This window comes from Strix uralensis, chromosome 26, assembly GCF_047716275.1.
Source record: "Strix uralensis isolate ZFMK-TIS-50842 chromosome 26, bStrUra1, whole genome shotgun sequence".
NCBI lineage: Eukaryota > Metazoa > Chordata > Aves > Strigiformes > Strigidae > Strix > Strix uralensis.
The window spans coordinates 6,864,033-6,889,110 of NC_133997.1; the positions used below are offsets into that span (position 1 = coordinate 6,864,033).

The window sequence follows — 25,078 nt, forward strand, 5'->3', positions numbered from 1 at the left end:
TGTCAAAACAGCCAAGTGTTGCATGTTTTCAATTTAAAAAGAATTGTTTTAAAGATAATTTTGTTATATTTGAAGCTGAGTTTCGCTTACACGGATACTATGTAAGAGAGAACAATCAATTTCAAGATAATCTATAGTGTAAGGTTTCCCATTTCAGATCCATACCAAAGAGACCAGAAGGATCTTGAAAGATATTAAAAAGAACACACTAGAATAAAAACAATCAAAAAGCCTAAATCCCTAGAAATATCACTCTGGTGAAGCAGGCTAGAGGGACTGCCCATTAATGAAAGCACAGGGAAACCTGCTTTAACGAAAACACTCAAGGGACTGGCAACATCATTTTTCTAATGCTGCTGATCTTTAACAATAGGTCAAGCGAAATCTTTCTGGAAACCTTCAGGAACACTTTACAAGTGGTCCATTAAAGCAGAAGAATTCCTGCTGTATATGAACTTTACTGACAGCTTCAGTGGCATTACAATTTCCCCCAATATTTAAACTTAAAACTCTTCCATTGTAGTATAAGTGTAACCTCAGTATGTGGTTATTGAAAATAATTAAGCAGATGAATCTTTGCATTCAATTCTTTAAAGGAAATAATATTGGTTAGCAGTTTGAGCACAGGTTTGGATGACTAGTCAGCTTTCTGTTCCAAATTATTTCAGTATTTTTTCTCTAATTCTGAGCAAATCACTGCTTTTCCCTCTGCCTTAATTCCCCAACTGTAAAATTAGTGATATGGATATGAATGGTCTGTGAGATCCTAGGCACAAGAATCTTCTAGGACATTTGCTATCATTCCCTTATTATTTTATCTGCTCTGGGAAACTTTAGCACAAATGAGAAGATGCTATACAAGGAGCACTATGTAAGGATTTGGTTAACTCCTTCATTGTATAATGTACTGCCACTGCTATCAAGCACACACATCTTCTCCAGATAATGGTAATTACGTGCAAGCATCTCACAGAGATTTAGGCTTCGGTTTGTAAATCACTGCTCCCTCCAGCAAGGAGATCTGTGAGATGAAATTGCCTCTTATAGTCACATGCACCGTCCTGTTTCATTGGCATTTACCATCTTTGGTTAAACGAGGCCAGGATAATAAAAATGTCACTTTTGTACAAAGCTGCTTTCCTTTTGGACAGGCTACTGCAAAGGGAGATGTGAGTCAGTGTATTATCAACCCCGCAAAGAGGCTTTTTATCAGACTTGCTGTTGCTTAGGCTTTTGCCCAGATGACAGGCTCGGGGCAGGCGGTGACATTTAGGGCTCTTAGATTCGCTGAAGAAGAGTCAAGCTGGGGTTAGCTACGTATCTTCAGGAGGTATTGTTTGGCAGAGCTGTCTACAAGCCCTGCCTGAAAGAGCTGATGTGCCTCCTGATAGCTCTAAGTCTTCAGGATAGAAATCTGCTGAAGACATTGCAGAAGGTAAACCAAGAAAAGCCTGCAAGAAACGTTTTTCCCCCACTGACCACGGTGACTTTTTCAATTTAAATAAGTGTTGATCTCGCTTAAGAAATGCATGTTGCCGTGGGGATAGGATTTGCTTCTGGAGAGGTCTAAACTGCCAGGCAGGAGGAGTTTGAAGACATGAACTTGTCAAGTTTGTTTGTGTAAAAAAAACACTTCCTTTTGTTTGTTTTAAACCTAATGCCCACGTTTTCCTGCATTATGAGAATAAATGAGCAACTGTTCTTCAGTAAACCCCCCACACCTTCCCAAATCAGGATTCTACTTAATTCTGTCATCTCTTTTCCCCAAGAGTCCTATACTACTTAACAAGCAAGCGATACGGCAGTAAATATTAAACAGGTGATTACTGAAAAAATTGACCTGGTTCTTTTGCTGCTTCTTAGCCCACACCACATAAAACAGGGCCTAGGTTACTGTCCCCACATTCCTCTGGGGCACATACTCTGCTTTGGGTTACACTGCTGCAAGGGAATGAAATTATGGGAAAATCTTTCCCACTGTCCTTTTATTTTCTGCCTGTGTACGACTGAGACTGGACAGCCAACAACGCCAACATGAGATTACCTTTCAAGGCATACATATGCATGCGAGAAAAAGAAAGGCAGGGAGATCTTGTGCAAATCATGTCATCTTTCCGTTTTCTGCCTTACAAATAGAGATTGTGGTGGCTCCCTCTTTGGCAAGTGCTTGGAGATCCACAGGTGGAGGGAGCGACGCAAAGGAGTTACGCTATTCAAAACCAGGGCAAAACACTCAAGGAAACTGCACAAGAAGGGAGACCCGTGGCACTTCACTAATAAACATGTGGTTCAAAAGCTCCCTCATCCAAATAATTGCTTTTCAAAGTGTAATCTCACTCAGCACTGAAGTAGGAAGATGCCTCTCATTTCCTCTCTGAGTTTTCATTAAGTCGCAGCACTGCTTTTCTAACACGCTGACAGGCACGATTGTACAACGGAGTTCCTCTGGGGCTAGAGGAGACACCCACCCACCAGTACACAAAAAAGGTGAGTGATGATTAACTAGGCAGCTACTAAAGAAGCAGGATGACTTTGTGCTTGTTACAGAGCTGGGCCGATGACGGCGCCTGTCTGCTTAGAGTTCATTAGGCTCAGAAATACTGAAACAGAAGGTGTTCAGTCTCTCAAAAGAAAATACCTTGTAAGAAAATCTCTTTGGGTAGGAAGCTAATATGACACAAAGACAGAACTTAGGGATATTTGCACTTTACTTTTATCTGCTAATTACCTCCCAGTCTATCCTTCTCCCCAGCAATGCTGGATGAGCACAGTTCGAATATCCCTGAGCCCTTTCATCGTCAGTTGTGCGGTAGCAATGTGCCGCCCCCGCCTTCCCAGCGTATCCAAAAGTTTCACAGTGTTCAACACAGGTGTCACATGCTTTAAAATTTTATTTCTTTAAGATCTGTGGAACAAGAAAGTGCTCTATTTCCCATATTTCAAGGTGGGGAAGTGAGCCACAAAGACACTTGCTTCTTCCACCCTCCCATTGGGAGTCTGTGGCAGGGCAGGGAATTAAACCTAGAGTTTGCAAAATCCTAAATGAGTGCCTGTAATCACTGCACCACTCTTCTGCCCTTCCACCAATCCAGCAGCAGCAAATACAGTCCCTGTCTGCTGCAGGTGTGTCTAAAGATTACTCTGAAAAGCCTACGTAGCCTGACCTATCAGCATGAACAACCTAACAAAATTATTTCTAATGTCAAGAAATAATGTTTCTGTTCTCTCAGGTAGCTACAGGTTTCAAATAGATTTTTTTCCCCCAGCTATGGATTAAAGTATGAAAAAAATCCCATACGTAACACAAGTTTGCAGTTGCATTAAATATATTGACTTCAGACCAACACAGAAAAGAGTGAAGAAACTAAACTGTAATAAGAATAGAGACTAGGGTGTTTTGTTTTGGTTTTTTTTTCGGGAAAAAGATGAAAACTAGAAAATGCCTTATGAGACATCATAATGACCCCGGTGTACAGGCTATAACAATTTGTTAGAGATCAGAGACTGGAGAACGTGGAGTTTCCACAACACAGGGTGCATCTGCTACTTGATATACCACAGTCTGAATGCACAGGGTGGATGGGAGGATACAATCCCTATAACTTTCAGGCAATTCCCTTATATACACTTAATTGAATTAAAGAAGTTGAGCATGAAAAGTCTGTGTGCAAAGGATGCAATCACAATATTATGCTCTCAGGTGTTTTTCTTCATTTTGAACGGTCAAATGATATTTTCCTTACCAACAAATAAAGCCTGAAAAGAAACCAATTTGATCCTTCCACCCCTAAGGAAGTGGCTTTGCCTGAGGCACTCTGCAGCCTCTCTGTCCCTGTCCTTTTACCCCAGACTCTATTTTTAGGGGGACCTTATGGTGTCATTGAAGATTTGACCGTTATCTTTCAACCAACACAACTGAACAAAGAAAAAGAGACACTTTTGTCCTGATAAGACACTCCTGTTTCTCCCGCTACTGGCTGTTTACACGTAGCTCACGCTGAATACTGGGGAAAGCAGAAGCTCAATTCTAAGAGAAAATCTTGCCCCAAGACCACTAATGTTCCTGTTCTCCATTGTTTAGATATTTCAGCATTATAACAACTGAGAATCACTACGTAATTTGCAGCTGGATTAAAAAAATACAATAAAATTGAAGGATGTTAATACCGCTTCACACTTCTCCAGTAACTTGCACCCAAACAGTTCCAAGATGACCTGACCAAATGCAGGCTCCTTCTGCCCCAAGACATTCAACAGTGACATTGAACCCACTGTGCAGACAAGAGACGATGAGTCACAGAGAGACAAGCTGAGCGACTCAACACCAAGCTGCTGGTGCCAGTGCTCGCCCCAAATGTCCGAGTGGCTCTCCTGACCTCAAACTGACTGGAAAATGGGAGGCTCTTAGAGAAAAGAGTCCAGAGATTTGTCTCAGAACATGAATCCAAAACTGTTTGCCTTTCTCAGAGTCTGTAATTGGGCTGGAACCTTCCAGAGATGGAGAATTTTCTCTCATGGGAACCAGAAATGATCCTGATCCCTTTTCTCCAACTGAGTGGGAACAGTGGGGGAAAGAACAGAACCCCAGGAGTGAAATAATTCCCCCAACATGAACACTGCCAGACACACTTCCCACAAACTGTAGAAGATACCGGTTGCTTGGATTGGTCAAAGAACCAGCGAGAGAAGCCAGTTTTGTTTCTCTCTGAGCTACTCTACTACAAATCCAAGGTAGTTGTCTACTTAAAAGGGTGCAGGAGGAAGGACCTGCTTGATTACATTATCCCGAAAAGCCAGATAGTAAGTTTTTTGGCACAGGGACAGTTTCTGCCAATTCTTGATTGGTTCCTGAAACTCTCAGATCAAAACCAAGTGAGAGACATGCTGTATAAAAGTTAGCAAGTTACTCCCAAGTTACTCGGGTTACTCCCAACCAGCATGTGCTAATACAAAAAGGAGGACTCCGGGCACCTTTTTGACAGGACATTAGTGAAAAAATTAGTCACGCTTTTACCTCCCAGAGACATAAACACCCCCAGGGATTCCCAAGGCATTAAATTGCCTGTCCCCTCCAAGGGCTGAACATGTCACTTCATCATCATCTGGAGACTACACTGCGAGGGCTCTTTAAACCCTAAACTGCCTAGTAAGTATCTTAATTATAAAATAATTTAGTCTTTGACTCTAGGTGAGGATTATGGAGTCACTCCACACATTTCAGGGCTGCTTACTGATCAGTCTCCCCCTGCCCATTGTGTTCCGGTGAGCTCCACTAATCTGGTATCTGAGCAGTTCACCATTTTTCACGTCTTTTCCTGCATAACACCTTTAGTAGATCTGACAGTGCTTTTGCCCAAGATGAACATCTAATCCCCGGCTTCCCAAAGAGTTCCCCAGCAGCTGGCGAGTTAGACAACAGCACATCTCTAGCTCGTAGCCTGGCAGGTTTGGGCATAGAAACCCGGTGTTCAGCTGATCCCTCAGCGGCTTGTCCTCCTGCCTTCTGGGCTCCTGATCCTTTGCAACCAGAGGAGAGGGAAAAATGAGCTGGAAAAAACAAATAAAATCAGGTAACTTACTTGCTAAGAGCGTCTCTGCATCAGTCTTGTGCCTTGGCACTTCGGGGGTACAGGAGGGTGACAGGACTGAGAGGTAGGTGAAGCAGCTGCTGGAAAAGTGTCCGATCCATGCCATCACCAGAGAGCTGGGGTCGTCTTCTGGTCCCCGGGCTGTCTCCTTCCTTCTTCCCTCTGCCTGGTATTAGAAAACATTTAGGTGGCACTGAGGATGCAGGCGCCCTGTCCGTAAGGTATCCCTGATGCCCCTCGCCCGGGGCGCTCCAGACCCTCACCCTCCGCTGCCTGCAGGGCTACTTTTCCCTGCCAAACGCCTGCCTTGCCTCGCTCCTGCTCCCTCCCATACCGGTGAATTCTCGGTGGTAGGAAGCTTTTGAAAGGACTGGGGCAGAGGGGAGGGCGAGGAGAGGGCTGCGTGTGATGGGGAGCATCATCTGTTCTGAATGAGCAGCGCAGGGAGAGGTGGCGGGAGGGAAAGCGGGGAGGGGTTTAAACCGCCGCTTTGCACAGAAAGGGCTGGCTGGGGGCGGGGGGGGGGGGGAGAAAAGAGGCGTCTGTCAGTGCCTTAAGAAAACGCCAGGCACCCTGCCCCCCCTACCCCCACACTGCCTTGGCCCCCCCTCCCCTGGGCTCCCCTTTCTGCTGGGGGGGGGGGGGCTGTCGGGTTTTTAGGGGGTGGGGGCTGCTGCGTTCTTGTTTTAAAAATCACGCAAACAGCAGTCCCTAAAAAAAAAAAAAAAAAAAAAAAAAAAAAGGAGGACGGGGGCAATGCAGAAGCTGCACATTTAACAGGCAGCACATGTGTGCAGGGTCATCGGCGTGGGGGAAACTCCTCCAGGCTGGATCGAGGAATTTGGGAAAAGTGGGGAGAAGGAGGGAGGGCGCGATTCCGCCCCTTGCCTGTCAACCATCAGGCGGCTGAAATGGTGTTTGCTGACTGAGTTGTGCTGTTTGCCTCTGATCCAGCTAGTCCCAGGGAATGCTCTCAAAGCTCTTCAGTGGTTTGCTGTATTTTCTGTCTTTCTCCATTTTTTATTTTTTTTTTTAACATCGATAATACCACACTGTCTCCCTAGCTTAGTAAAATATTTCCTCTTCTGAAAAGCAAATGTCAGGCCAGCTGCATCTGTGAGATGGATCTGCCTGGTGACTACAGGTTACCTTCAGGCTTTGTTGCCCTGTTCCCCTAATCCTGCCCCCTCTCCTCCCTAATTCCCCGTTCCAGGACCACACGCGTTACAGCCCATCAGAAATGCTTTCACAGAAGATCTTCTGGTCAGGAAAAGAGAACTCGTCAAAACCAAAGCACTGCACAGGAATGTGTCAGTATTGCTGGAATCTGAAAGCTATTTTTGCCATGTTCTGCTTTGAATGACTTTTCAGTTTTCTAAAATTTTTTTAAAGTTACACTATCACTAACGAAATACGTCAGCATTTTTATTTTACTGCATGGACACTTTGCAACTTGTTATTTGCATTCTTGTTTTGGGACAGGAAAAATATTGAACTAGTGGAACTTCCTGTAGAACAGAAAATCTGATTCCTAACCATCTTAAATCTAGGATATGTAACACCTTATTATAGAAGCTAGACTGGGAAAATTCAAAGACAGACACGCTAAAGAGAGGGAAATAACCACAGCTTTGAGTATCATAACCATACTGCACTGGGGGCTGGGTTAAGGAAGCACATCTCTATACACATAACACTTTTTACCAGGGTTGTTCCGTCCGTGGAGGTTGGATCTGGCCAGATGGGGTAGGAATCTGGAGCCAGACCAAAGACTTAGGCCATTAAAAATTAGTTTTGCAGCTGTAATTTTGCTTTTCCACTTGTTGTTAGCTTGTATTTCCCACTTCACCACAGTATGGGCAGCGAGATCAGACTAGCCAGCTTGGCTCCTGTTTCTCACTCATTAAAACGGTGCTGCCCCATCTGGGTTACGAACAGCACGGAGGACTAAATTCAAATCAGCAGTGAAATTATTTTCAATGAAAGTAAAAGGCATGGTAATAAACTGTTGATTAAATCCTACGAAATTCTGTTAGAACTTCCCCCTGCTCATAACTGTTAGGAATGCTCTTTTCAGCAATATTTATTTTATCTTTTAGGAGTATGTCGATGGTACATGACGTATCCTTATAAACATGCTATTTGGGGAGTATGTTAACAGCTTTGTTTTGTTTTTTAAATAAGCATTCAAACTTACTTAAAAAGTACTAAACAGTAATTCACACAGCATGAGAGTCAGCCCCCCCTCTAAAGCCATAATGTTGGCTTTCAGAGCAGGTTAAGTCCCAGGATGCTGCTTCACCAACACTAAGGACAGTGTCACCTCCATAAAGGCATCAGCTCTGCTTCTTTCATTTAATCTCTTTTAATAAGATTTAGAATGAATTTTTGTGCTAGGAAAAGCTGTCCAGCCAGCAGCCCTAGAGGAAGAGAGTCTCTGCAAGTCTGCAAAGCTGGAGTGACGTGGTCAGTGTTAGGAGAAGCCTTCCTTCCACGTCCCACACACGCTTATCCAACTCATCTCCACTACAAACCCACTCGACGACAGCGTCTGCGTGGACGGGGGTCTCCCAGCCGTGCAGAGGAGTGGGCTCACAGTGTGGGCATCTCTGTGCTGACCGTTTGCCCACCTTGAGCTACACCATTGCATTGCTCACAGGTGAGAGCTCACGGTGCTTCATGCGATGGAAATAAAACCATTTTCACGTTTTGAGCAGACTCCTGTTTCTTCTGACAGGAGCGAAACTCTGCTGACAGGCACTGCCATCTGCTGGCACCGCGTCCTTCCACCCATCGCCCTACAAACTGACAAAAGTGGGGCACGGTTGAGGGTTTAAAGCCGCGTCGGGATTTTCACAGCGCCCACTAACCTGTGAGGCTGCAGAAAGCCCCGTTTCCCCAACATTTCACATGTGTTATTCAGCTGGAAAAAACAGACCTTTCCCCTAACAAGATTTGTCAGTTCATGAGCAGCCATATAATTCTGACCCTCTTCTCTCTTTGCCACAGCTCTGCCGATGCCTTATGCAATTACACAGTGCTGTGCTCACACCTCTGTCCAGATGTGAGCTCCGGGGAGAGCCTGGGATTGCAGATGCTGCCCAGCACACACCCTGAGAGCATCTGTGTGCTGCAGGACCTGGTGCACCAGGCTCGGTACAAAGCACAGTGAAGGTCACAGAAAAGAGGGCACTTGAGAGGTACCTCGTACTTCAGTCAATGTTAAAGGCCTTTTAGGAGCCATTTATTTAATTGCCAGAGAGGTTGTACCTTCTGCATGGGTCCATATGCATCTTGGTAGACTTCTGCTTCCGTATTCCTACACTGTGAACTAGTGTATCTTTCCATGTATTATTTCAATAGACAGCTTCTAATTTCACAGAATCCCAGAATAATCTTGGTTGGAAAAGCCCTTGAAGATCCTCCAGTCCAACCATGAACCTCACACTGACCGTTCCCAACTCCACCAGATCCCTCAGTGCTGGGTCAACCCGACTCTTCAACCCCTCCAGGGATGGGGACTCCCCCCCTGCCCTGGGCAGCCCATTCCAACGCCCAACAACCCCTTCTGCAAAGAAATCCTTCCTAAGAGCCAGTCTGACCCTGCCCTGGCGCAGCTTGAGGCCATTCCCTCTTGGCCTGGCGCTGGTTCCTTGGGTCAAGAGACTCATCCCCCCTCTCTGCATCCTCCTTTCAGGGAGTTGCAGAGGGCCATGAGGTCTCCCCTCAGCCTCCTCTTCTCTAGACTAAACAACCCCCAGTTCCTGTACTGATTAAAGACAAGCCAGACTGGAAAACAGTTTTTCAGTCTCCAAACTACACTTCAGTCAGTCGGCAACACCAATGCGCCCTTGCTAAGGTTGTTAAAAAGTTGATGCTGGCCTCACAAGTTTGAAATGTGTTAGAGAACTCCAGGTATCAGCTTGCTGCAGAAGGGCAGATTTAACACCAAAGGGCAGCACAGTTCGGGTGTACTCTCAGTATGTAACCAAGGAAATGCAGAGGGATCGCTCTCCTGAGTTCTCTCAGTTTTTGGGATGGGATCCACCTTAGGCCACGCCATTTAGGATGCGCTGGTCCGAGTCTAATCAGCACTGCTATTTCCTTTCTAACTGATGACAGGTAGTATCAGGAGGCATCTCAATTGGACCCTTCTGTTAGGATGGATGAATGATCAAATTCCAGGAGTGTGTAGATACAAATTTCACTTCGGTGCAACATCTTGATTTTCCTGGGGGTGCTCACAAGCTGGAACAGCTGTGCTTCACTGTTCAAAGGACATCCAGGACTATTTACAGGGGTGAAATGATGGCAACTGTGGAATGCTTAGCTCCTGGGTTTGCAAACAGAACAAGATGTGGAAGAACAAACTTCAATCTCATTTTGGTATAACTAAATAGCTCTCTGAGGTCATTATGTATATAAAAAGCTTTCACAAAACAAACAGTTTGGATTTTTGCTGGTTCCTATAGAATGCAGCAGGGGCGACCAGTTTCTGAGCTTGCGTGAACCAAATGGGGAGTAACCTCCATTTCCCTGAGGTTTCACTGCACATAAACGAGCCACCTCCCACGATGAGCACAGACTGGCCCATGACATTTATTACCCAAAGGGACAGTCTTCAATCTGAGCGTCAGTGACAGAATCTGCAGCTTGCTCTGGAATCAGTGGAGGCTGTCTTCAGCTTTGCATATATCGAGAGGAGAGGGAGCAACAGTGCCTGCAGGGAACGTTTTAATTTGTTGTGCAATTTGATCTCTGGAAGGAGAGATGTCTCTTCCCGTTTGTCAACCATTAACCTACCATCACACCAGAAGAAAACAGAGTTGTGAGAGCCAGTGCTGGAAAGAGCTTCTGAGATTGTCTCATCCACCTCCACTCTTCCCTGGTGCACTCGACTGAATGGGAGCTGAGCTTTCAAGTAAAGCTCCGAGAATCTAGATGTGACAGTCACCCACTCCGTCTCGACTTCCTTTTGTGTTTTGGGGCTTATTCAAACCCCAGACTCAAAATGAAATTTGGGGAGTAGAAACAGCAGCAGACAAGGGGGAAGGAAAAGTTTCTGCAATAAACCCAAACTCCCCCGCCTGTGTGAAGCATGTGTGGAGGAGTCTGCTTGCCATTTCCTTTGATATGATAATGAGGAGCTAATGATAACCCAGGCAAAGAGACAGCTCTTCTCACAGCGATGTGGGGCTAGTGCCTAGCACTGATTTGTGCCAGCCAACACACATCCCAAGCCGCTGCTATCTTTTAACTTCTGGATTGCCTGCAAGTGTGTTAGTCCAGTTCTTCCTGAACCGCTGTTATAATTAACACTAATTAAGCTCTTGTTTTGCAGGTGCAGCAGCAGAACCTAAGGCTGAAGGGCACCCAGAGACTAAACTTCCCACTGAGGCCCATGGTGGCTGCAGGGCTAGAAGACTCTGGCGAGGGGCAGCGTTTGAGCGCATGTGAACTTGCACACGCGTGACATCTCTTCTCTGAATAAACTACCCCTCCAGCTCCCAGAGTGCCTGGCTGTTCTCTGCCTGCGAGCTCAGAAACAACAAAATGCAGTAGTCATAACGCACCGCTAATAACGGCAAATTTATGAAAACAATTTCCTCGCGAGGCTGTCGGAATTCAGAAAGATTTCTGCCAAAAGCAAATGCCTTGGCTCTTCCAGGTGGGAATCTTGTCAACTTCCCTCCTAAAAACATACAGCCTTCCCTTCGCCGAGAGGGATGGGTGCATACAGGAGGTAACCAGAAAGGTACAGTCTGTTTCTCAAACTCAACCAGTAAGTAGCCCCTTCACTGAAAAAAAGCCTCACCTCTAGCTTGTGTTTTTCCAAGCAATGGTCAGAGATGGACAAGAGGTGGAGCCAGCAACTCCCTCACTTAACTATGAGGAATTTACCAGGGTATTGAGTTGATTCCAAGGGATTCCACAAACGTAATAGAATAATGAGAGTAATAGAATAAATTTTGCCTTTGGGCACGAGTAGGAGCACAGCCAAAGCCCAGCGTGCACACTTGAAGTCCTGGATTGTCACCCTCTGTGAAACAACCATCCACAGAACATCACAGATCAACGCAACATAACACAGTCGCTTCCAGCATATTCTGTGGTTACTTAGCAGAAAGCACAATCTACGGGGCAAAAATAATATCCTGAAGACAGGCTTTAGAAGATAGACACAGCATGTCTAGTTTATTTAACTGGCATATTTTAATACTATTTACAACCCACTCTTAGGAATTAAAGCAACTCAACATTTGTTATAGCAGGTCTCGCGCGTCATCACTCCGAGTTCACTTCAGGATTCTTTTCAGCTCTCTACTCTGGCTGCAGAAGAAGTGACCCCCACTGACTCTAATGGAGTCTTTTTATTATTGTTTAATCTCATGTGTGTGTGCCTGGCAGCAGACTAGCAGCCCTGGGGACAAAAGGCCTCTATTTAGCCACAAATGGGTACTGTATGGACAGCCTTTCCCCAGGGCTGCCCTTTCATTACAGCCCAAGTGTATTCAGGTGACTGGTCAGAGCAGCTCCGGAGCTAGAAGGGGTTTGTTAGAGACGCTGACCAGCACATGGATTAGCTGGTAATACCCCCTCAATTAACCCTTGGCTTCTCTATTTCAATTAGCGAAGGTGGAGCTCAGAGCTTTGTCCCTTAGGATCTGACTGACGTCACTAGGGATCTAAAACTTCAGTCATGGTTAACCTAGGCTTTAGTCTGGAGAAGAGGAGGCTGAGGGGAGACCTCATGGCCCTCTACAACTCCCTGAAAGGAGGGTGCAGAGAGGGGGGATGAGTCTCTTGAGCCAAGGAACCAGCACCAGGCCAAGAGGGAATGGCCTCAAGCTGCGCCAGGGCAGGGTCAGACTGGCTCTTAGGAAGGATTTCTTTGCAGAAGGGGTTGTTGGGCGTTGGAATGGGCTGCCCAGGGCAGGGGGGGAGTCCCCATCCCTGGAGGGGTTGAAGAGTCGGGTTGACCCAGCTCTGAGGGATCTGGTGGAGTTGGGAACGGTCAGTGTGAGGTTCATGGTTGGACTGGAGGAGCTTCAAGGGCTTTTCCTACCAAGATGATTCTGTGGTTCTGTGGTTCTGTGATTTGTACTAGAGATCTAATGGTGAAAAATCTTCAAACCCCATTTTAAATTCACAATCTACACGGTTCTGAGTTTTATTAAAAGACTAAACTGTAGCTTGCACTAGGATCCTTTTGGTGTGTGAAAGGTAGTGGAGGGGTCCATAAAAGAACCAAAACATGAATTCCTGATGCCATAATAGAGTAGCGTAGTGGTTGCTGACCACACATGACTCCAGCAGACCCTGTCTGCACACTCTTTGCCCCTGCAAGACCTGGGAGTGCTCTACCAAGAGAATTTTTTGCTTTGTCAAAATTCCAGCACTTAAGCTGGGCAGTGGATCTCCTCTGCAATTAAGTTTTATTCTTTTACATGCAACAGACCTTCAAGCCAATTTCTGAGATGCATCTTACTACAATAACTTCTAGAGAGTCTTTAAGAACAAAACCAATTGTTCCATTCTTCCCCAGTCCACCAAGTAATCTGCATGGACTGGCTTAATTCAAGAGCTATGACTGCTTATTAGAAAATCCCAGTAACAGTTAGGTAACTTCTGAGCTCTTGGATCTCCACATAATTTACTAACATTAGGAAGATTTTCAGCAGTTTTGCAGTCATTTGGGAGCTTAAGAGAACCATTTCTAGATTTTTTTTTTTTTTCCCAGACCTTGCAGCAGCATTCAATATTTATAAGGAATTCCCTGTCTTGGTAGCAACAACTGACGGTTACAAAAAATAAGTACACTATAATATACATTACTATTTTAAGTCTGCCAAAGACTGCTAGATGAAGATATTTCCAGCTTTTGCCTGACTGGTTGATATTTAGTTCAAACAAATGACAACTGACAAAAGGAAACATATCTAGGAGGGAAATGAGAGGGTGTATGGGAACTCGCAACAGCTACAGTAAAAGATTTTTCTGTGTTTACAGAATAAATGAGCAGCAGAATCAGGAAAAGAGTCAGACTTCTGGCTTCTACTCCAGCCACTTATTCAGGGAACCACACAGTCTGTTATGTGCTCAGATATGGCTGTAGGGTGTAGTACATGAATAAAACCCTTTCCATCCTCCAAATAACATTTTGAGATTGTGCCGAATCTAGGCTTTTCCACAAAAATGCGAATAACTCATGTTTAATGATGCAATGGAGACAAAAGATAAATCTTGATCTCAGTGTAACAAAGTGCCTTTTAATGAACACCCCTGTATGCTCGCTGCCTGACAATACTGGACATGATCCAGGTCTGTTTACAGTGCCAGCATGTCTCTGTCCCTGACTCCTGGTGCATCTGTACATTTTGTTCTTGGCATATTTGTATCTATGAAGCCAGCTGACCTTGAAACTCTCATCAGCGGGGAAAAAAATACTAAAAAAATCAGCAGCCAGAAAGCCTACCACCCCCCCATATATTTCACAGTTATCAGAATATTTCTCCTCTGTTCAGTTCGCACATAGATGACATTCAATAACACTGAAAATGTTCTTACTGTCCCTAGAGAGGCCTGTTCAGGGTAAAACCAAAGGAAATTAAAGACCTATCAAGCAATCCCCCGATACAGGTTCATAAATATAAAACTGCAGGCAGTGACTGGCTAAAGCACCAAGGACAAAATGTGCTAAAACTCTTTGACTCGGGTCCCTCCGTTCCTCCCTCCCCTGTATTCCCTGCTCTGCAAGGGGATGGGGTAGGTTCCCTACCGCTCGTTATCGCTGCATATTCACATAAAACAGAGAGGATGAAGCATTTGCTGTGGGACTAACATGCCGTAGTGCACTGCTCCTGTGACAGTGAGGCTTTGCAGCCATATCTAAAAATACACACCTCTTTCAGACAGCAGCCGCCTGCCGCTGCCTGCTCTAACAGCGCCTTTCCCTCCAGCAGCGGATGGGTGTGTGATGGGACACACTGCTGTGCCTAAGGCGGATGATGCTGCAGACTGGGGGAGCTGAATTCCCCAGAAAAACGAGTGACGCAGGTGCCTGGTGTTCAGTCCTGCCAGACCCTGTTCCTTTACACAGTCTGCGAGCGGGCTGGCGTGCCTGGAACACAACCCGCAGGATGATTTTTGGGGACCCCGGAGACCTTCCCTGAAGTGTTTCCCATCCTCCTGAAGAATGAATAGATGAGTTTTGCTGTGACCTGCTTTACAGCTCTATGAAACCACGACGCAGATCAGTGGCGAGGACCTTTCGGGTGCTGCTGAGAGACAAACTGGGTCCTCTGCACTCTTCAAACTTCTGTGGCAGGATGCTGAATTCAATTACACGACTGTGCTCACTAGAGTGCTCCCTTACATGCTGTAATTTGTGCAGCAACAGCTCACTAAAGTTGCAGCAAAACTGTTGGGTTTACCCTGCAGTCATTCAGTGAAGCTTTCCTTTCTGGTTGGGTTTGCCTGGGGCTTATTCCTTTGCCGCTCGATGCACCAACTCAAAAATTTCAGATCTGCCTAGTGCTAAAATTGTACAGAAAAAGAACTGTACATTCACCCAAATGGATGAAATTTACTTTACTTTTCTGTTAGTCAGGAAATTTGTCTGCTGTTTGATATATCTGAGCTCGAGATTAAGGAGACCAGTGTAATCTCAGGCCATTATAAAAATTTCTCAGCATGCAATCCAGCCATGGAAATAACTCAGATGACTCCGTGCGTCACACTGCTCTCTGCTGTAAGAACAGACATAAGGAATTATTGACTAGATTTCCCAGAATGTACCCGGGTAAATGAGGCATAACACCAGAATTGTAGACATGTCAAAAAGCATAAAAATAAGTTTTCCCAGGAAATATGATGCCATATGGACACAGCCTTTGTTCTGGTGAGGTTTTCAGTTCCCCAGGCTTTTCTATATCATGACGTATTCTAGCAAGATGACTGGGTTACGTCATCTCAGCCCTTAAATTGCCTTGGGCCATAGTGTTTCCACACTAACCATACCACTGGAAATTGCAGATTCAGTACTGTCGCCTTCACAGAGAATTGATTCATTTGTGCTGACAGCTTGCATACACCTTGTCATACAACAAAGTTACTGAAACTGAATTGCCAGAAAGGCTGGCAATGAAAGATCATTGCTTTGGGTGATTTATCCGGGACTTATGCGGCACTCTGAGCCAAGGCCAAGAAAATTCCCTCATGTACCTAGACCAGATGTTGTTCTCATCTGAACTGTGTCAAATCTGAGATAAAACTACTAAAGCCAACAGACATGTGTTACTATCACCCTTGTTTCAACCCAAACTACACTCCCCTCTGTGTCCACCCCATTCCCAAAAAAATCAGCAAAACAGCCACAGTTGGATAAAAAGTTCAGCCTCTCTGATTTCACCTGTTAGCTGTGCAAAATGATTTTGGCGTATAAGAAAAGGTTGACTAAATTTTTTTATTGATGACACTGGCCCTAATTTAAGACGGAGATGGAGCTTTGCGGCACTCGGGCATGTATGGCGTGAAAATACTAACAGAAGTGCTTTCTGCCCAAAGTTTCCCCTTCCCCAAGCTTCGGCCCTTTCTTTCATCTTTTTTTAAGAGATTTTTCCCCCCACGCACAGAGCCCTCATTACCCCGGGCAGTCCCTGCACAGGCCAGTAGAGGGGGGTGGGCAGCCGCATTGTTTTTTTACTCTCCTGACCATTCTCAGGGGTAAAGCCACACATCTCTCTGAAACATTATTTATCCAATTTCAAGTACCAAAGGTTAAGCATGAAGCAGAAGCTTTACTGAAATAAGGTCTTTCCCCATAGCTTTTTTGTGGAAATGATACATGGTGATTTTAAGTACTTTACCCATATACGAGGACTATATGTGAGTTTACAGTTTTATGAAGTACTTATGAGTTACTGTGCAGGACAAGCACATTTTGGCACATTTACCATTTGCAGAAAAGGCCGTGCAACGCCGAAGTTCCTCTCAGTGTGGGTGATGGAGGCCTACAGAAAATCTTGCTACAAGAGGTGGAGGTGCCCACCTGGGCATAAATCAAACTCCTTTTCAGAAAGCACCTCCTGGCTCTGTGGAACCAGACATAACAAAAGCACATTGTAAAGGGGAAACTTCAGCACAAAGAGACTTCATTATACGGACATATTGTGAGAGGAAGGACAGAAGACTGTCTTCAGCAACCTAACCTAGTCATTGAATCTGTTATCATTATCAGGTCAAGAGAGTGAAGGAGCCAACTTTTTTCAGAGTTGGCCAAACTGATTGACAGGCGGCTGAGCATGAGCCAGCAGTGTGCCCAGGTGGCCAAGAAGGCCAATGGCATCCTGGCTTGTATCAACAATAGCATGGGCAGCAGGGACAGGGAAGGGATCTTACCCCTGTGCTCGGCACTGGTGAGGCTGCACCTCGATTCCTGGGTTCAGTTTTGGGCCCCTCACTCCAAAAAGGCCATTGAATGACTCGAGCGTGTCCAGAGAAGGGCAACGGAGCTGGTGCAGGGTCTGGAGCACAGGTCTGATGGGGAGCGGCTGAGGGAACTGGGGGGGTTTAGTCTGGAGAAGAGGAGGCTGAGGGGAGACCTCATGGCCCTCTACAACTCCCTGAAAGGAGGGTGCAGAGAGGGGGGGATGAGTCTCTTGAACCAAGGAACAAGTGCCAGGCCAAGAGGGAATGGCCTCAAGCTGCGCCAGGGCAGGGTCAGACTGGCTCTTAGGAAGGATTTCTTTGCAGAAGGGGTTGTTGGGCGTTGGAATGGGCTGCCCAGGGCAGGGGGGGAGTCCCCATCCCTGGAGGGGTTGAAGAGTCGGGTTGACCCAGCGCTGAGTGATCTGGTGGAGTTGAGAACGGTCAGTGTGAGGTTCATGGTTGGGCTGGAGGAGCTTCAAGGTCTTTTCCAACTGAGATGATTCTGGGATTCTGTGAAATTCCTGCTTTCTAGTCCAGAGCCAAGGTAGAGGCTTTAAAGCCAGCTGCCTCTTGAAGGAAGCTGTGTATCACCCAAAGCACCTTCTCCAAACTTTAACCAGGAACAGTCCAGCCAGAGCTGTGCCCACTGTATCACTGCCCCTCAGGGACCATTGTTTTTCCAGCCTGCATATTAAGCCTTACATACATGAAGACGCACCACATCGCTCATGCAAAACTCGCAGGCTATAGCTGATACTTCGGGCTGCTTTCTATTACCAAACGTGGTAACAGCTCTCTGCTGTCAAGCCTGTTCTTACTGCCCTCCCGAGTGACTCGTTTTGATGGGTTCACTCATCTGTAAAACAGTCATTCTTTACATGGCTATTTCTAATGTCCTGACCTTCAAAAGCAAGGCCCAAGGTTTTTGCATGATTGTCTAGTAAATGTACTCTGTAAAGAGAGCAAGTCGCTGAAGCACCTGCAGTTCTTTGCTGGCAGAACAACCCAGGATGCCTCATATTATTTTCTTTTGATAACAGCAACCACAGACAAAATCAATGGTGACTTTTATGGGCACAATGTGAGACTGTCAGCCCACTCTGCTGCCCTTAGAAACAAGGACAAAGTTACTACCGGGCTCTGTTATTACTAGTGGTAAAGGGTCAGCTGTGGATTTAGCAGACGGAGGGCAGGAACCCCAGGGGCCACAGTTCCCTTTAGCACTGCCGACATGACACACGTACTCTTCAGTCGCGCTCGCGGCTGCTCAGAAGTACAGACTTGGCTTGTGGATCCCACTCTCCCTACAGAGGCGTTGCCTAAATTTCACAAGGCCAGGCTCCACGGGGCTGTGAACTAAACTCAGACAACAATCAGTGGTAACCCTTTTGCTGGGGACAGAACAGAACAAAGAGCATAATATGTGCAAAGAGGATGTGCTGATTTCTTCACTACCCTGTCCTCTGTCTGTGTTGCCTCTGGGACCATATTCCTACTCCTGGGAAATAACTAAACAAACAATCACTCCACACAATTTGCTCACTCCCTTACTCTGCCTAACACTGTGAGCTCCATCCAGCCCATTAGCTGCAAAGGGAATTCAACAGAGCTCTCATTCTTTCAAGCGGTATGCTCTCAGCTTTCTTCATGACTCCCATGAGAGATCAATGCCTGACTTCAGTGGGTCAGGATATCAAACCAGGCTTTCTACCTTGCTTTGCCTTTCTCTGCTTTGGATATCATCTATGACAAATAGGATGCTGCCTGCTTCCTGTATCTTTCTCTCCCTCCCCTGCATTCTGAAAGAGAAGGTGAATTTCATTTATTAATGTTGATAAAGTCCATGGAGACTTGCAGATAAAAAGACTCAATGTGAAGCAGAATATAATGTTCTACCTTGCAGAAAGCTTATGCTTTACTATTTCTTTTCAAAGCACCTACTGACATTGCTAGGCAACTGGGACATTGTCCAAAATAAAACCCGTAATAATAATAAAACAAACAAAACCTGAGTCTAACAGCCTATAAAATGTAGCTGAGGGCTGTCAGGTAAACAGAGAACAGTTGGAATGATGGTCAATTGTCAGCTGACCCAAAAAGTAACCATAGAGATAAAATCCAAGGGGGACACAACCACCATCCAGAAGGTCCTGCCTCAGAGAGGAGCAGCAAGATCAGCTTGTTGAATTGTCAAGAATGGCAGTACAAGGGATGGCCACTGTCGTGCAAAGAATAATCCAGGGTTGTATCTATATAGAACTCTTCCTTTCTTCATCTGCAAAGTACAAAGGGTGGAAAAACTGAGTACAGACAACAGACTTACCTAAAGTTCATATTCAGTTCTCCAGAACCCTGTTTTCTGTTCTCCAGAACTAAAGTTCATATTTTGTTCTTCAGAAGCTGAAATTTGCTGGCAGTGTTTAACACAGCCCCAGAAAGACAACTGCAAGTAAGTACAATATACCCTAATCTTCTTATTCCTGTTTGTTTGCCAGCTGAACATGAGCCAGCAGTGTGCCCAGGTGGCCAAGAAGGCCAATGGCATCCTGGCTTGTATCAACAATAGCGTGGGCAGCAGGGACAGGGAAGGGATCTTACCCCTGTGCTCGGCACTGGTGAGGCCGCCCCTCGCTTCCTGGGTTCAGTTTTGGGCCCCTCACTCCAAAAAGGCTATTGAATGACTCGAGCATGTCCAGAGAAGGGCAACGGAGCTGGTGCAGGGTCTGGAGCACAGGTCTGATGGGGAGCGGCTGAGGGAACTGGGGGGGTTTAGTCTGGAGAAGAGGAGGCTGAGGGGAGACCTCATGGCCCTCTACAACTGTCTGAAAGGAGGGTGCAGAGAGGGGGGATGAGTCTCTTGAGCCAAGGAACCAGCGGCAGGCCAAGAGGGAATGGCCTCAAGCTGCGCCAGGGCAGGGTCAGACTGGCTCTTAGGAAGGATTTCTTTGCAGAAGGGGCTGTTGGGCGTTGGAATGGGCTGCCCAGGGCAGGGGGGGAGTCCCCATCCCTGGAGGGGTTGAAGAGTCGGGTTGACCCAGCGCTGAGTGATCTGGTGGAGTTGGGAACGGTCAGTGTGAGGTTCATTGTTGGACTGGAGGATCTTCAAGGTCTTTTCCAGATGAGATGATTCTGGGATTCTGTATAGCTGCTTTCTGGCAGACAGGAGAGAGTCCCCATGCAGATATGCCTGGCTGTGCAGCATGTGCCACCCCGCTCCTTATCAAGCTATCAGGTTTGCTCCAGCAAGCAGGATATCACATGCTCCAGAAAAAGCCTTTGGCTAGACACATCTGTGCTCACAGCAAACCTGGGCCTGACAGCCTCAGGGACTCTCAAAGGCCCATGCAGGGCAACACCTTGAGACTGTCATTTTAGAAACATCTCATGCCCTTGAGAACAACTTAAACTTTCATAAATAGCTTTTTAGAGCTTACAGAAGCGTGTTTATTTGGAAAACAACGAGCGAGGAAACACGCGAAGGATGAAACAAAGTGTGATCCCATTTTAAGGCTTCATACCATTTGATCAATGGCAGCTCAGAAAAACCTTGTTAGAGCACAGTGTGTACCTGAGATATCTGTGCTCATTCTTCTACCAAATTAATAACCGTTGTCACTGAGTTGCAGCTAGTTACCCTTTTTAATACCATCATATATAATAGAGGGATGACAGCTCTAACGGCTAATGCAGAAGCCTGATGCTACTAGACAAACCTAGATGAAAATCTAGAAACAAAACTTCAGCAGGTGTTAGCTGGTGACACCAGTTCTTCAGTGACTTCAAACACTTTCCTACATACAGTGTTTTAAACTTCTATTTTCCTAGGTTCAAGTCGAAAAAAAGATCTCAGATACCTTCCAACCAGACGCCAGGGTCATTGTTCAGAGCAATCACTAGGTTTGTAGCATCACACACATATTTGATTGACAGACGTCTGAACATGAGTCAGCAGTGTGTCCAGGTGACCAAGAAGGCCAATGGCATCCTGGCCTGTATCAGCACTAGCGTGGGCAGCAGGGACAGGGAAGGGATCTTACCCCTGTACTCAGCACTGGTGAGGCTGCACCTCGATTACTGTGTTCAGTTTTGGGCCCCTCACTCCCAAAAGGCCATTGAATGACTCGAGCGTGTCCAGAGAAGGGCAACGGAGCTGGTGCAGGGTCTGGAGCACAGGTCTGATGGGGAGCGGCTGAGGGAACTGGGGGGGTTTAGTCTGGAGAAGAGGAGGCTGAGGGGAGACCTCATGGCCCTCTACAACTCCCTGAAAGGAGGGTGCAGAGAGGGGGGATGAGTCTCTTGAACCAAGTAACAAGCAATAGGACAAGAGGGAATGGCCTCAAGTTGTGCCAGGGAAGGTTTAGACTAGATGTCAGGAAGTATTTCTTTACAGAATGGGGTTTTAGGGAGTGGAATGGGCTGCCCAGGGAGGTGGTGGAGTCCCCATCCCTGGAGGTGTTTAAGAGTAGGGTCAACATAGCGCTGAGAGATCTGGTGTAGATGGGAACTGTCAGTGTTAGGTTAATGGTTGGACTAGATGATCTTCAAGGTCCTTTCCAGCCTAGTTAATTCTGTGTTTCTGTGATTCTGTGATTTTCATCACAGATTGCTTTGCTTGGGAGTGCAGAAGGGGCCAGGTGATGAGGACGCAGATGCCAATGTAAGATGGTGCTTTCTATCAATACAAGTCTTACCTCTTCCTCTGTGTGCTCAGCTTAACTATTTAAAAGGAGGATTCAGTGACTAGAAAAAGGGAAGTGACTCATGACTGTACTCCTCACGGGTGATTACACACCCTCCACGCCACCAAGGACTACTCAGAGGTGCCGTTAGCGCTCTGCCCTGCTCCCTGTGACCTGTGCTAAACACCCAGCTTGCTGCAGCCGGGAAGGAAAGAAGTGTCTTTGTTGCAGTCCACCCATGCCCTATATTTTTTCAGAGGAAGTAAGGATTTCCCTGGCACAAACCTCCTCTGCCAAGCAGCTGAATTACGAGTAAATACAAGTAATGCGCTTTACTCCATCCAGGGAGAAGTTGGCATGATTTCCCCCGTGAACAGAGTTGCATAAAACCCACTTTCCCCACGTGGCGTTATCCACAGAGGTGTTCTACCTTGCGGGCTTGCCAGGGGACTGGGGGGGATTCTAGGCCACGCCGTTTCAGGAAATCTTTATTGCAGCTATGCTGTGGTAGCATAACAACTTAAAGAGTGCCAAATTCTCATCACTATTTCTCTGTGCTTTCTGAAAAGTCACAGAAAAATTAAGCGTGCGAACGTGTCTAGGAGACACAAAACAACCCATCAGCGGGCAGCCAAGTTTCTCTCTCGTGCTGTGAAGTCTCGAGTACTGTTTTCCCCTCTCTAAGCCCACCTGCACCGCTCTGTAAAGAAGAGGGCAGGTAATACGAGGCTGACTACGAGACTGAAGTCATCTGCTGACTATGACTTCAAGGAGTTAAATAACACAGGTCTCTGCCTTTTTGGATTTCCACATGCATTGCCAAGCCAGCACTACAGCCAGCTTTGTTCTTGAATTTAAATAGCCTATGCATTTAAATTTTGTCATTACAGTTAGCAGAGGAGGCCAAGGGCTTCAACTACCCGCTGTCTAAGAATAAGGAAGGCTGAAGTGATTAGGGAGCTTTTATTTTCATTAGTAGCAATGCTTGAAGGTGCTGGAAGGGATGAGGGATAGAATCAGCTTCATCTGTTACACTGTTCTTCCATTTCAGACACTTGCTGTCCTAGAGATTTACACTTTCTTCAAGGTTATCTACAAGCTGGCATGCATGGCTATTTGTTTAAGGAAGGGTGTCGGTGACGCTCCCTGCTAAGAGGAGCAAAAACCCAGTTCTCATATTTCTCTCTCAGCTATGATGGTGCTTGTTCACAGAAAAGAAAGTTTTGGGAATGAATCACAATTGTCCCTACATCAGACTGAATATTCAGTCTCCTGTTACTGCCATGCTCACTGCTACACTACTATCTAGAGTATGCTCAGCATTTTGAGTCATACACAATGAGACGTAAGTGGAAGGACAGAATCATCTCTCCTGGGACTCAGAATAAAATAGCAATGGATTTCAAATTCCTCCCCATGGTAAGCACAAAGTAAATAAGTACTGGGAGGCTGCCAGCCTAGCTACGCTGAGGTTAATGAATAAACAATTGCCTGCAGTACTGACTTGCCTACTATACTTAAAATATGTATCTTTGATTATATCTTAGGGAGACCTCCTCTTCTATAAATAACAATTCCAAAAGATAAAGGCATTAAATCTTTTTTCCTTTGACAAAACAGAGATTATCAACATTAATACAGAAAAACTGCTATCAGGCAAACAGGCTTTTCATAGAGGACTTGCTTTTTATAGAAAATGTTGACTTTATTGTGGAAAACACAACACTGAAAAACAAGAAAAAATTGCAAAAATAGCAAGGGACATTCTGAAAATGTTAGCTCAGTCACACCTTGTTTTCCCCGTTTCTTCTTTATGGGAGATGCTCTCAAAGCACACATTCCAGGAAAACAATGAAGCAAGCTCAGAAAAGGGGAGATCATTATGAATTAGGAGAGCTTCTGGCATACCAAGGTCACTTCTGAAAATAGGATTTAATTGCTTGGTTAAGGGTGCATTTTTGGAAATGTTACCCTAGGTGAATAAAATAGTCCCTCTAACAAACACAACAGCCTAGATTTCCAAGTCTTGGGTGATTTTGAATGTCCAACATGAAAGACAATAAAGAGAAATAATTTTGTAGTGCACTTTGTGGGAACCTCTGCCATTTTAGGGGTCTCAGAGCACCTAGGAGTCATTTGTCACTTGTGAAAATCTAGGTCATTTACTCCCCTCCTCCTGCTCTGCTTTTTTCATGCCAAATATAGAAAGAATTTTCTGGCTTCAGACTGAATAAAGTTGTTAATTACACTCTTTCCTAAAAACCTGCAATTGAAATTCACTTGGGGAGTTTCTAAAAGCTGTGGAAAGCTATTCTTTTTTGTAATATTCTTTTGACATGTCTTAGAGGAAAAAAGAAGAAAGCCCATTTGCTTTTAATTTCTCAGTTTTGAGGATAATATTTAACAGAAGTAAATCCCTTTAAGGGCTTAACTATGCTCTTTGAAGCTAGTGGGGGAAAAAAATCCCATTGAGTTTCATTGCAGGAGAACTAGCTTGCTTCTTTGAAAAATTATGTTAAACAATCTGCAGTATGTTGTGTGATGCAAGACAATTAATTGGTGCCATCATGAACTGCCAATAGGTGAAAAGGACAAGATTCCTGCATGTGCTCAGCACAGTGTAAAAATAACCAGATTATACAGCCATTATCTCCTGGGAAAAGTATCTGGAGCAATTCCATCATCAATTCCTGGTGCTATAAAAGCCTGTATGTGGTGGTGTCACTAACAGCATACCTGCTTCACAGGAACGTTAAGAGGTGTAACGGATGGATTAACATGCTTTGGAGATGAAAAGTGCTGCTTGAGTATTATCAACTTTATTATTAATAACGGAGCTATTAAAACAATGGGATGGTTAATAACAGAGCTTAATTCCTTACAGCAGTGCTTTTTGTCTTCAGAACACTTGGGGGCAAACGCTTGCATCACTGAGTCACAAAGCTCCTGTTGGTTTCAACTGTGTGAATAGATCTGGCTCTGCCCAAGCATTAAATAACTTTTTTTAACATACAAATCCTGTTTCCAAAGACTCAGAGGATCCTACCTGCAGCATGTCCTCCACCTGTCCCTGGTAGGTGGCTAGAAGCACTGGGTTCTTATTGCTGTTTAACGTCGGGTAGATCAGCTTGAGTCTGGGGATTTTCATGTTGAGGGCTGGACTAATTTATTTACAGTAGGCTTCCAACAGATAGGGGTGTAAGCTGCTCCAGCCATCTAAATCCTCTCTCTACTGATGGAGAAGGATGGGCACATCTACAAGGCCTAAGATGCTTGTCCTAGAGTGAGAAGAAACAGCTTCCGAACGCGAGAGAGAACCAGAAGAATTTGCTTTATTAGACACCTAATTTTTGCGTGCCTATAAGTAAGTGAGGTGATTCC

At 45.5% G+C, this 25,078-nt stretch overlaps 1 protein-coding gene across 2 annotated transcripts in view; it reads right to left on the reverse strand.

The window, feature by feature from the left end:
- KCNJ5 (potassium inwardly rectifying channel subfamily J member 5) overlaps positions 1-25,078 on the reverse strand; it is a 63,760-nt gene that overhangs the window by 14,432 nt on the left and 24,250 nt on the right. Inside the window, exon 3 of one of the 2 annotated variants that reach the window (XM_074851239.1) lies at positions 5,580-5,754. The gene's annotated coding sequence lies outside the window, so the exon portion shown is untranslated. Of the gene's footprint in view, positions 1-5,579; positions 5,983-25,078 lie in introns of those variants that run through there. The other variant, XM_074851240.1, reaches the window with a different exon arrangement.